Genomic DNA, 10,649 nt, shown 5'->3' with positions numbered 1-10,649 from the left:
AAAACAAATTAAAAAACCCCGCAACAACTTAAAAAACCCCACAAGAAATTTTAAGAAACCACAACAAATTAAAAATCCTTGATGGAAAGAGATTGTGTGAAATACCGGAAGTGACACAACGATTAGCCTAATAGGGCTTTTGGAGCGTGATGTCACGAGAGGGGGCGTGGCCAGGATTTTTGGTTGAGGCGCCATGTTTCTGGGCCAAACAAAGCGCTAGCGAAAGAGGAGCGAAAGTACACGGATAACACCAGCTATGGTTCGTACTTGCTGTGCGGTCAGTTGTAAAGTTAGATCGCACGACTCCAAATATCTGTTGGTGTGCTCCAGACATTTTCATCCCGGTAAGTTATAGATATGTTCATATCACTCTTTATCCGGTCTTTAAGTCTGACGTCACTAGCCGTGTCTGGGCTCAAACTCCGCTGCAAGTCCATAAATCACACGATCACTGTGGCGTCACTGAGAGTTGAAAAACTATCTTAAGTCTTTCATCTGTAATAAAATGATCAGCGTTCTGCTCTACCATGTGTAACAATTGAGTTTATCATCCAGGCATCCTTGAAAACGAAACGGAATTTATGACATTTAACAGAGTTAGAAATTAGCAGGAAGTTAGCTCGCTAGCTTCCATCTAAATGAGGGATTTTGGAAACAAATTCAAACGTACAGCTCTGCTATCACTTCCAACATAAATGAAGACAGAAAACTAAACAGCAGTGACGTTTGTAGGGTACTGTGAGTAAAATGCGTTTGATTTTCTCCCGAACATTCAAATTAGTGCAATCATAAATTCATTCATGAGGAGCAAATTACAGTGAGAACATGTGGAGGCTCTGGCTACGTTCACACTGCACGCGAAAGCGCATCAAATCCGACTTTTTTGACCGTATGCGGCCCATATCCAATCATGGTATGACAGTGTAAAAACAGCACAAATCCGATATTTTCAAATCCGATGTGGGTCACTTTCGTATGTGGTACCAGGGCTCGCAAAATTTCAAAATCTCTGGTAGCCCTTCGGGCAGGCACTCTTCAGTTTTTGGTAGCCCAAAATAAATTTAAGTAGCCCGAATAAAAAAGAGTGCAATTTTTAAATGTTTTGTTTCCTTTACAATATTATACATTAAAGTATAATATTGTAACGGAAACAAAAATTAATCCGAAAATTGCTAAAAAACAAATCACAACAACTGTATAAAAATTACAATCATCAACTCAAATACTTGGTTCTAATTGAACAGAAATTTCTATGAACTTGTAAGAACTGTGTAGAACATGAATCAGTCAGATGTGTCAGATCCTGAATCTGAAATTTCCACTGAAGTCAAGGGTAAGGGGTGAGTGGAACCAAGATCGAGGCCATTTGCTTTTTGAAGTTTGCAAAAACTGCTAAATTTGGCCAATGGTGGTTCACTCTTTGCAACATAGTACGCTTTTGAAAGATTTTTCAGGACTTCTTCTTGTGCTTGGTTTATTTTTAGTATGTTTTTTGCAATTGCTGTTTGTTCTGGGAAAGATATTGCAGACTGGGCAATAATGCATTTCTTGCATTTCTCATGGGTTCTGATGGGGTCTTTCTTAAAATTACTGGTCCCAGTTACAAAGGCGCTTGTCGACTCAAATGAAATGAAACTCACAACACACCTGGCAGAACATCATGTTATTTAGCTCGTCATATTCCAGCCACATAAATTCTTTTGTCCATGAAACCAAAAAAGCTGAGCTTTCTTTTTGCCTCATAGTCTGATTTGTCATAACTTTTCCGTTTTGTGGTAGGCTTTTCTTTGGCTGCCCCTTCTTCACCCTGACCTGTCTTATTTGGCTCAGCAGAACTAAAATACCGGCGTAAATCCATCTGCTTTTACACGCACTCACATAACGGTCAGCGATTCTCTGCCCAATCAACCTCTCACATGTTTAAGCTTGCTGTGGGAGATTTCACTTGTCACGTTTGAATAGTAAGCTAATGAGTGATAAGACGATGTCAGAGGAATTGGTGCGCAATTAATCGTCACTCGCCAATCAGTGCTGCCGCTCTCTATACACTGTTCGCGCAATTGCAAAGTGAAAGTGAAAGCAAAAAACAAGCGCAAATTCAAACGTGATTTCAATATGTCGTATATTGACAGTGGCTCATCGATGCCAATAACATACTTACTCAGCTACATTTGCGAAAGAAAATGCAAAAGCATTGACACATATTTTTCCTTCCTATGATAGCCCGACGGGCAGGGCTGAGATGGATTTTGGTAGCCCGACTGGAAAAATCGCTAGCCCCGGGACGTCGGGCTAGCGATAAACCATTTTCAACCTTATTCCCTTGCCGGTCGTGCGATCTAACTTTACAACTGACCGCACAGCAAGTACGAACCATAGCTGGTGTTATCCGTGTACTTTCGCTTCTCTTCCGCTAGTGCTTTGTTTGGCCCAGAAACATGGCGCCTCAACCAAAAATCCTGGCCACGCCCCCTCTCGTGACATCACGCTCCAAAAGCCCTATTAGGCTAATCGTTGTGTCACTTCCGGTATTTCAGACAATCCCTTTCCGTCAAGGATTTTTAATTTGTTGTGGTTTTTTAAAATTTGTTGTGGGTTTTTTTAAATTCGTTGTGGGTTTTTTTTTAATTTGTTGTGGTTTTTTGTAATTTGTTGCGGGTTTTTGTAATTTGTTGCGGGGGTTTTTAATTTGCTGCGGTTTTTTAATTTGTTGCGATTTGCACTTCCCAGCCACCATAGTAGTGTCCTTCGTGGCCCACCATATCTCAGATTTCATAGCGCGGCCCAGTCAATTTCTCTTTCCAACAATGGCGGCCGCTACTAAGTTTTAAAATTACTCTTATTAATCTTTCTGGGTCACAAAATAAACTTTTAACATATTTTCAGGCGAGAAAGTAGCTGTGTAAACTTCATATATCTCCTTGGTTTATCAAGCCATCGCATATTTGCAAAAGTGCACCGACGTTTTTGGAGACGTCTGTTACCCACTCACTCGATAGCTAGCCGGGGGGTTCAATAGTCACTCGAGCCGGCGAGAGCAGCGGACTCCCGGCTTCATCATTTTCAGACCCCCGCTGTCTTTCACTACTCAGGTTAAACATGATATATAAGTCACTCGGCTTTTTTCGGTGTTTTATTTGTTCCGGAGTAAATCGTTATTAGATTATTAGATTAAATAAAACTTTATTGATCCATTGGGTGGGTTCCTCCGGGATTTTCACACAGCTGAATAAACGTCAAACGTCAAAGTGTGAGACGGTCGAGAATTTACGCCAGTGTCCTGTTATACGGCCCACGTAGACCGCGAAGGCCCGGTCCTCCGAAGGATGCAGCCTACGTTTTGGGACACAGCTTACGAATTTGGACAGCCTTCGGCGTGTTGCTGTGACGTAATCAGTTTACAAATGCGTCCTCAGGAGGATGCAGCCCATGAACTTGGACACCCCCATTCATGTCCTGACGGAAATGTCAGCGCTTGTGTGAGTGCAACAGCAACATCATTACCACGGTAAATGAAAACTGGGATGATGAAGATGCTAATATGGGAAATTTAGAGTATGAAATTAAAAAGTAGATTATGAAGAAATGTGCTGTTAAGAAAAATATTTATAAATTCTATCAAAAATAACTTTCTTTGTTAACCGAAAGAATTCCTGCTCATGTAAAGTGAACATCACATGCAAAAATGTAGGTTTTCCTTTTGGCTATTCTGTTTGCCTGTCAAATACTCGTTTCTTCGTATAGTTACTAAATACTTTGAGTTTATTTTAAGAAATATTAACACATTAAAATCTATTTAATTGACTTTATGATTAAAAAACCCAACAAGCAAGGAAATCCTTGACAATGCATCTGACTTTATATTGTTAAATATAATCTGTGCAGATTATATTCATGTTTAAAAAAAAAAAAAAACTGAATAAATACTCCAGAGTACATATAATACTTCATTGCCCAAATCTGACTGTCATGCTGCTCTATGACAAATTAAGACACTTTAAAATACTCAGCCCAGCACTTTTGTAGCGTTTATGATATTCAGTTGTTGCCCTTGGCAGTCAATAGGTTGGTTACAAGTGCTTTGTTTGCACATAAAGTCCAAACTCCAGTGAGTTTAACTGTACGATAAACTGTACAAACAGCTCAATCACAGTTTTTGTTCAACCCCCACAAACATTATCTCAGCATAAAATGTGAGCACATATTTGGCATCTATATAATAAAAAAGAAACTGGTTTGCAATGCACATTTTGTGTCTTAACACCCATACTAAATGTAAGAAGTAAATCATATGCCAGACCACATCAGAAAAACAGTGTGGGTGACAACCTTGCTAAATTTCCTCTGTACTGGCTGTTGGACCACTTCCGATGTCTCAGGCTCATTTAAGCTGTTAAACTCAATCTAAAACCTTTTGCTGAGAGGCAGAGTTTGTGATCTGCTTCTTTTATGAGCAGTAATGGTACAGCCAGGATGCTTCATGTTGGGTTTTATTTCTGCGGGGACAGGAATTTCTCCAATATGAAACAGAAAGGCTTCATTTTCACTTTTTTACTTGTTTGGAACTTCTCTACTTTCTCAGGAAACACTGAGTAGCTAATCAAATCATTACTTAGCTAAATTTATTATTTAAATTGCTTAAATGGAATGTATTTAAAATACAATTGATGAACTGACTGTTGAATGTTTTATATTTTTTTTAAGTGACTGTTAATATAAATCAGCAATGTGATATTTTGCCAGTCGCAGCACAACTTAATATTTCGCTGGGATGTCGTGCTGTGATACCGTATCAGGATTGCAGCCATCATTTAGACTCTTTCAAATGGTTTTACAAGAAGGACCAAAGTAGTAAGCAGGTTCAGTTGTTCTTCCAAGATAAGAGTGGAGTGCAATATCATCAAATGTCCAATCCCAAATTGAAAATTGGATCCAGTCGTTCCTTGGTCATCAGCTCTTTTACTGAGGATGATGAAGGTGTGTACTGGTGTGAAACTTGCCAAGAAACATGCCAAAAGTCCACTGACATCATAGTGAAGAAAGGTTTGTCCTGCTGTCATATTTTTTTCCGCTAAGGCAGAATCTACCTGTGATTATGTAATTTTTAAATTTGCCAAAGTCCTTTACCTCTCTTTTTTTAGAGATGTTGAGACTTTTGAACCAACGACCGCTCTCGGGAAATCAGAAGTAAGAGCAACAACAGACAATTTGAGTTTCAACAAGTCTATATATATTGGAAATGTCAGAAGAGAAGATGCTGGGAAATACACCTGCTGGATGAGTACCTGTGTCGGACACAGTATTAAGCTAGTCACTATCAATTTGTGTGTAGTTACAGGTGAGAACACACAAACATCATTGTTTCATAGTAGAAGATAACCTGATGTAACCTTTTGATCTTTACTTACAGTATATGACAGTAAGGATTCATCTGCATCTTGTGCTGTGACGTGCGGGATGAAATCGAATAATCCAAACAGAACCTTAACTACATCTGTGCATGTACATTCACATGGGTATAGATTCAGTGTTTGATGGATAGACTACTGTAACAGGTATTAGAATTAGATAATATCAGATAGGTATTAAATTATTGTCTCGACAACTTTGGACCAGTATCAGAAAGTTCTAGGTAAGACTATGGAGCCTTGAAAGGATCAGCAGAGAAGGAACCACACAATGATAGTTAAGATATGGTTTAAATAGAAACTGTATTGAAAAGTTGTAAAGTGTACAAACCCTGCCTGTCTAAAGCCGGCTTCCTACAGTGCACAAACGCACATTACAGAACTCGAAAATAAAATCAAAACCAAATATCCTCTTTGAGGAAATTCTCCAAAGAGTTTCAATTAAAGAGCTTCCGCTCCTGTTGCTCAGTCCACTTCTCTTTGAAAAGAGAAATTAGAGTTCCTTGTGTGTGTGTGTGTTTCTGTCCACTGGTTCTAACACTACCCGGGTAGATTTTTTTAAAGTGTCAGTCTTATCTGTGTCAAGGGATGTAGTGATAGTCCTGAGGTTCGCTGAAGATGGATCCCACGGCTGGCCACACCGTACTCTGGTCCGTCTACAGTCACTCTCTTGGGATTGGCTCGCCACTGAACCCACAGGGTTCAGATCTCAATTGATCCGGTCCTGGTCAAAAACCAATCGGAGCTCGTGGTGAGATAGCTCGCCCGGCTGACGCAGCTTCCCACGGCCGTATTTCACATATTTCAGATCCAGGATCTTTCAGCTAATTTGGCGGTTGCCTCGTGAGTAATGGCTTTCACAACAGGAAATGTTGACTAACTGAAAGTCATCTCAAGGCATACTCGCCTCCTAGTGGCGGGGAGGGAAAATTACACCTCCAACCTTATGCAGCAGCACAACCCACAAATCTGATGTGGGTTACACTCTCCCCTCCTGAACTCTTGCACGTCCCTGTGCATGACAAGGTTCACACAAATGTTTCTTGGGGGGAAAGGCAAGAGAAGAAGCAGGTGCCTCACCTTCATTTACCATGTCATTCCACACATCGGTCAACCCTTGGAAGAAAGACTTTACCACGGTGACAATTGGTTTCCCCAATTCAGTGTAGTCGAGCCTCATTGGTGGTTGACGATCCTGCTCAGACCTCCTGACATGGGTATCAGTGTCAGCACGTTCCTCTACTTCACCACTCTCCTCCTGTCCTCCAGTTCCAGGATCATTCATCACATTCTCCAACCTGTCCGGGAGGACTGGGATTTCTTTAGGTTGGTCCTCACTTAAGTCCTTGACCTCATTGAGCAACTCCTCTTCTCCTGAACTGCCATCCAGCGGCATCCTTTGTCCCTCAGATTCAGTGGATGCACTATCATCCATCTTTGCTTCCCCCACAGATTCATGGAGTTCAGGTGCTGGTACGTCCGCGGCAGGAGGTGAGGTCTGACCATCATCTGGAGTCTGCTCATCGCCACATTGATCTGTTTCATGGTAAACTGATGTGACATCAGGCATAACATTGGCACCTTCCGGAACATCCGTTGACTCGGCGGAGATTGATGTCAGGTTATGCTTGGCGTGACTGGAACCTAGGTCTCTTGGGGCATTTTGCGTTGTAGCACCCCCAGTCATCTCAGAGAGTGGTTGTATTTCGAACCAAGCAATGGGAACAATGTCCTCCTCGTCTGAAGACTGGTCAAGCTCCGTTGTGCTGTTGGGAGTATTCTGACGTGTCCTAGGCTTTCTAGCTCGTTTGGGCTGAGCACGCTCCTCCGTTGGTGCAGCAAGGAATCCGCATGGGAGTAAGAGGTCGCGATGCAGCGTGCGCTTGGGACCCTCGCCGTTCTCTGGTCTAACTGTATAGACTGGGAGGTCTCCAACTTTCTTTACTACCACATGGACTGTGGACTCCCACTTATCAGCGAGCTAGTGCTTTCCTCGAATATGCACGTTTCTGACGAGTACTCTGTCGCCAACACCTAAAGCAGAAGGACTCACTCGCTTATCAAACCGAATCTTATTCCTCTCAGCTACCTTGGCAGCAGTCCTTGTGGCAACTTCGTAGCTCCGCTCAAGACGAGATTTAAGGTCCAGTACGTATTGGGAATGTGACTTGTGTCGCTGTTCTTTCACTGGCAACCCAAATGCGAGGTCGACAGGCAACCTTGGCTGGCGTCCAAACATTAGTTCACATGGTGTAAACCCAGTCACCTCACTCCTGGTACAGTTGTACGTGTGAACCAACGGCTTTACAAAGTCCTTCCAGTGGGATTTTTCTTGACCTCCCAGAGTGCCAAGCATGACTAATAGAGTGCGGTTGAAGCGTTCCACCGGGTTGCCCCTTGGGTGGTATGGTGTTGTTCGCGTTTTACGGATGCCCGCAATCTGACAGAGTTCCTTGATCAACCGCGACTCAAAATCAGGACCTTGGTCACTGTGCAGTTTCTCTGGGAATCCATAATGGATGATGAAATTGTCCAACAACCACTTTGCAACTGTTCGAGCCTTTTGATTTTGTGTCGGTCCAGCTACAGCATACTTGGTGAAGTGATCAGTGATCACGAGGATGTCCTTTGTGTTGCTTCTGTCCGGTTCAACAGACAAAAAGTCCATGCATACTAATTCGAGTGGTCGCGTCGTCGTTATATTCACCAGAGGTGCAACTCTCTCAGGTAGAGCTTTCCTGCACACACACCTGGTACACGTTCTTATTTTCTTCTCAATGTCCGAAGCCATTCTTGGCCAGTAGAATCTGGCTCTGACAAGATCCACGGTGCGTTCCTTTCCCATGTGACCCATGTCATCGTGCAGGCTTCTCAGAACCACGTCTCGAAGTTCTTCAGGCAAGACTAACTGATGTTGTGGGTGTCCCTCTTCTAGGCGTGTTCTATAGAGGATGCCATTTCGGAGCTCAAACTTGTTCAATTCTCTCAACAAGAGAGGCAGATCTGGAAGCTCAGTCCTTAGAGTAGGTGGTGGTTTCACTCCATGCTCAATCTGGGAAATGACATGCTTAATGCACTGATCAGCTCGTTGCTTGTCTCTGAGGTCCTCTTCTGAAAGGTTTGGGATGATGGGTAGTCCTCCAAGCCCGTCCTCATGTCCAAAGCTGTCAGGCACTGCATCTGCAGAAATGGCCAGGCTTTCAACCAGGGAGATACTACCATCACAGTCCATTGCATTGTCGGCGCAATAGATAAGTTGTTTCTCACAAATGGCTTGAACGACCTCTGGATTAACCACTTCAATGTCTCCTGGGTCAGATAGGTGATGTTGAGTGAAACGACGTATCCTGTCCCACTCTTTCTGAGATGGTAGGTCGTCACGCAGATTGCCGTGAGGGCGTCGCGACAATGCGTCAGCATCTCCATTTTGTTTCCCAGGGTGGTACTGGAGCTTAAAAGAGAAGGTGGAGAGTGCAGCCAGCCACCTATAGCTGGTTGCATCGAGCTTGGCAGAAGTAAGTATGTAAGTGAGAGGATTGCTGTCAGTGACCACCGTAAACTGATTGTCATACAAATAGTCACTGAACTTCTCCGTCACAGACCACTTCAATGCCAGGAACTCGAGCTTGTGTGCCGGGTATCGGGATTCACTACGTGACAGCCCTCTGCTAGCGTAGGCAACAACACGCAGCTGCCCCTCCTGCTCCTGATACAAGGCCGCTCCAAGGCCAGTGGAGCTTGCATCCGTGTGCAGGATGTAGGGCAACGTGGGATCTGCAAAGGCTAGAACTGGGGATGTTGTCAGTTTGTCTATAATCATTTCAAAGGCCTGCTGGCAGGCAGATGTCCAACGGTCCAGAAATGGTTCTTTTGGGTGGTAGTACTGGCCACTCTTGTCTTTTGACTTGGAATGCTTCTGAACAGGTGGGTACCCCGATGTCAGATCATTCAGAGGCTTTACTATGTTTGAATAGCCTCTGATGAACTTCCTATAGTACCCGCAGATTCCCAGGAAGGCTCTCAGCTCTTTTAGGCGTTGAGGAACTGGCCAGGTCTTTAACGCTGCTATCTTCTCTGGGTCTGTTTCCACTCCCCGCTCCGACACCACATGTCCCAGATAACGAACTGAAGACTGGAAGAACTTGCATTTTTCTGGAGACAGCTTCAGCCCGTACTCCTTCAACCGGTTGAGAACCTTGATGAGTCTGGCTTCGTGTTCCTCTAAAGTCTTCGAAAAGACTATGAGGTCATCCAGAAAAACTACAACCTCCTTCAGGTTCATGTCGCCCATGCACCTTTCCATCAGCCTCTGGAAGGTACTTGGGGCGTTCGCCACTCCTTGAGGCATGCGATTAAACTCCCAGAAACCAAGCGGGCAGACAAAGGCAGTCTTGGGCTTATCAGCTTCATCAACCTCAATCTGGTAATAACCAGACTTGAGGTCGAGAACACTGAACCACCTGGAACCAGAGAGTGCTGCAAAAGTGTCGTTCATCCTTGGGAGTGCGTACGCGTCCTTCACTGTCTGCAGGTTCAACTTCCTGTAATCAATACAGAGGCGAACTTGACCATTTTTCTTCCTGACAACAACAATGGGAGATGAAAATGGAGACTCGCTCTCACAAATCACTCCAACATCAAGAAGCTCTTGAAGATGTTTTCTGACGGCTTCCACATCGTTTGGGTGGATTGGCCGGGCCCTGTGCTTGAATGGTGTTTGGTCAGACAGCTTGATGTGATGCTTTACTTTATCTGTCCTCCCAAAGTCAATATCATTGATGGCAAAGACTTCAGGCATGCCATTCAGCTTTTCCACAATTCTGTCTCTCCACTCCGGGGAAATTTGAGATTCCCCAAAGTCAAAGACCAGCTTAGGTTGATCAGGGGACTTGGATCCAGGTAGCTTGGTTGGCTCCTGACCCTCCGTCGCACTCTGTTTGTGCAGTAGAATAGCCTGGATTGCATTGAGCTCAGCAATCACGCTCTTGGCCGGAATAGTGATGTCGTGCTCAGACGCATTAGAAATCACAACTGGTAACCTGCATGTGGATCTGGTTGGTATGTTGAGGAGGCAGGTCTTTACTAGAAGTCCTCCAGGCAGAGATGATGTAGGGTACTCCACGATGGCACACTTGTCCGACTGAAATCCCTTGACTGCTACGGTTCCCTCTAAAACAACAGTTTCTCCAGCCGGAACAACCTTCTTTTCTTTCCCATGCATCCTCACCACTCCAATGTTAC

The sequence above is a fragment of the Oreochromis aureus genome, linkage group 11 (genome assembly GCF_013358895.1).
Source record: "Oreochromis aureus strain Israel breed Guangdong linkage group 11, ZZ_aureus, whole genome shotgun sequence".
NCBI classification, from domain to species: Eukaryota; Metazoa; Chordata; class Actinopteri; order Cichliformes; family Cichlidae; genus Oreochromis; species Oreochromis aureus.
The sequence above is the reverse complement of the archived record's forward strand: the minus strand, read 5'-3'. Positions refer to the sequence as shown.